Consider the following 3,473-nt stretch of genomic DNA (forward strand, 5'->3'; position numbering starts at 1 on the left):
CGTTCAACGTTTGTAAAACATACGCACGTGCTCAAATCGGGCACTAAAAATTCGAGTCTAAAGGACTGGTTCAAATGGTATTACACCAAACTAAAATTAACAATCCGTTATAGTTACACTATTGTCTCCCAAACGAAGAGTTTCCTGAATGATGTGTTTAGCTGTTTAGGCAAGTGAGTTGCCTCACAAATTGAGCCTGCTAAATGCCACCGATCGAATAAATTGTGCTGTTCATGGAAATGTCTCAGCAACTAAGTAAATGAAATGGTCCAAAGCCTCGATAAACAGACCAAAAACGCGAGAAAGGAAATTAAAGCAGATAGATTGTTTACGACTTACACCCCTGCAAAGTTATTTGTGTTTCCCGTCAGTTTTGACGGACAAGACCAATTGATACAACCATAGCTTTCTTTTCATTAAATGCAAAACAAAGTGTTAGGAGCCTTTATTCTCAAACTCATTAATTATTCATAAGGCTGTAAGCCAATAGGATTATTGCATTTGGTCAGGTGCAATGGTTTGGATACCCAGTGAAACCCTTATGGCACTGCAAGCAGTGTTTGAAATTTGTTGAAACACTGCTGGCAGTGTTTCAACAAATTTGAAACACTCCTAATCTGCATATTCATTAATCATGGTAAGCAGTGCATTCCAGAGTGCGCAAATACCAGGAAAAACAATTGATTCCATTTCATTCGTTTGAGAAGTTATTCCAAACACTCATTCTGCGTGTTTCATTGCGATGACAAACAACTCGAAAACAATAAAACACTCGGGCCCGGAGGCCCTCGTGTTTCAATAGTTTTCTCGTTGTTTGAAATCGCAATGAAACACTTGAATTCGTGTTTGAAATATAACTTAAAAGTCTGAATTAAATGTACTAAGTTTATGGTTTTTTTGAACAGATTTCGTTCCAGTTGGCAACTAGAACCTTTTGGTAACACGCAATACAAGTTGTTTCGAAATGCTCCCAATTCTGATGTGTTTTTTTCCATTCAAGTCAGTCCTTCTGTCTCGTTCAGAATGCATTCTTTTGATTTTTTTGATTTTATGCTGAAGAAGAAGGCAAGGGAACTAATTTAAACGCGAAGGATTGGGTTGCAATTTTTGAAAGAGGCGAATCAAAGGACTCATTTGAGCGTGTCCATCGAGAACAAACCGTCTTGAAAAACTGGATTAGGAATTGGAAACAACAACAACTGCGAAGAAGAAAAACTGATATGATGCAGATTTAAATAAACAAGTTAACAATGGATAAAATCTGGCAGCTAAAGAGCTTTTTGGTTTTGGGCAACGATCGTCTACGCCGGTACAGCATTCATAACATACATGTACGCCGCGTCGATCTTGTAATTAGCGATTGCACTCTGTGGTCTCTGGTATGCCTTACACTTGTAGGCACCGCAGTCGATCAGGCTGTTGCGTAAGTTGAAAATGTTACAACAGCGAGCTACAAAGTACATCCTACGCTTCCCCTTCCACTGCGCTGTTTTCTATAAAGACCAGGCCCCAGTTGTTCAAACGATGGATAGCGCTATCCACCGGATAAATCACTATCCAGTGGATAAGTATTAGTGGATAAGTATTAGGATAGTGATTTATCCGGTGGATAGCGCAATCCACCTCTTGAACAACTGGGGCCAGATTGCAGATAAATAGCTTACTCCCACTGTTACTATACCGGCACGAATATCATCGAAATTCTATATAAACCTGCAAAGAATCTGATCTAGGCGTTGCTCGCTAATGGGAATGGAGGTATAATCACACGACCTACGACAAATAGCATATCACCGCTCTATTTTTGACTGTCCTAGCATGTAGGATTTGGAACGTCTTGCCACAGCATCTTTGCAGCAAAGACTTTAGCCTGGCTGTCTTTTACAGTTTTTTTTGGATTCTCAACACTCATGACCTTTAAGCTATACATGACCACGAGGGATATAAGAACATGTAAACAAGATAGATGCTCCAGGTTTAACTCCGTCCGTGTTCAGCTTTTAGAGCCCCATATTGGGAACCTTTCCCTTTTTCGTGTGTGTCGTGGTTTCTCTGCCCACGTCTCTTTTTCATATTTTGCTCCTCATTTATGTTGTGTTCAGAAACAAGGGAAGCGTGTAAACAGTGCAACACTGCAAACTATCCTTATTATTATTTATTTAACGATGAATAAGAATCCAGCGAAGGATTAATCTTGTTTGTACCATTATGCTCTGAACCCGTTTAACTCATTAAGGTCATTAAGTAGAAAGTCGAGACAGAAACCTTTTTTTTACACCCGTAAGATTATGTATTCAAAGGAGCACTGTTACCATGAAAACTGCACTGATTAACAGCACTGCCCCAATTTATACGGTGGATAATTTTAAAGTTAAAAAGCTATTCTGAGTTTTTAAAATTTTCATCATCATTGTAAATATCTTTGTAAATAGATTCTCCATTTTACTTATCTATATCCTTTTATCTTAATTGGTGTAATTTATATTCAGTATTTTTGTTTTTAGAGGACCACTAGGGAGAATACTTTTATAGTAATAGGTGTTACCCTCTTTAAATAAAGGTTATTGTTTACGGCATTTTCACTGGGTAGGAAAAACGTCATAGGGACTTATTTTAAGATATCTGTGGTATCTATCTTGAGCTACCCACGAAAAAAAAAATCATAAGGAGTACTGCTCAATCATTGCCATTGGCGTCACAATAACTTTGTCGCCTCGTCCTTCGTCACGCCCCCTAGGTTCCCACCTACAATAGTTCGTTGACCTATTGGTTGTAATATTAGAGCGGCAAAAAAAGCACAGAGCTCTTTTGTAGTTCTTCACGGAAATTTTATGGCGAGACTGTAATCCAACTCCGCCCAAATCTTCCTCGATTTGTACAGACACGTTGAAAAACGCTTTGACACATTTTTTAAAGGCTGTTAAGAGTTTCAACGAAGAAGACACATTCACTCGAAGAATCTGCAACGTGGTACAAGGAGCCCCCAGCAGTGTGTAGCCTCAAAGATAAACATGGTGATCGTTGACAAAAATAGAATCTGTAGAACGTCTTTGCACCCCGTAGAGAGCTAAGCAATGTTTTGCGATTTAAAATTTAGAAAATAACTTGCAAGTGCTGCAGTTCCGAGAGTGATTCTGTGAGCAAATATCTTTTTAGTTTAATATATTCCGCTTTAACGCTGAGCAACTCAGCGTGACCTAAAACTGAGCAAAATCTACTTCATGGTAAAAAGAAGTACTTAGAAACAATGAAGAGAATTAAGAAGTACTAAATAACCAGGAAGAAACATTTTGACCACTTTACGATCGAAACAATCGGGATATTGGAACTTCCGCATATACTTGTCAACAAACATCGCGCCGTTGTCAAACCCAAGAAAAAACAAGTGAAAACAGTGTTTGGTAAAGCCGACCAATCATTGCCATTGACGTAACAATAACCTTGTCACCACGTCCTTCGTCACGCCACCTACA

Source organism: Montipora foliosa, chromosome 6 (genome assembly GCF_036669935.1).
Source record: "Montipora foliosa isolate CH-2021 chromosome 6, ASM3666993v2, whole genome shotgun sequence".
In the NCBI taxonomy this organism is placed as follows: Eukaryota; Metazoa; Cnidaria; class Anthozoa; order Scleractinia; family Acroporidae; genus Montipora; species Montipora foliosa.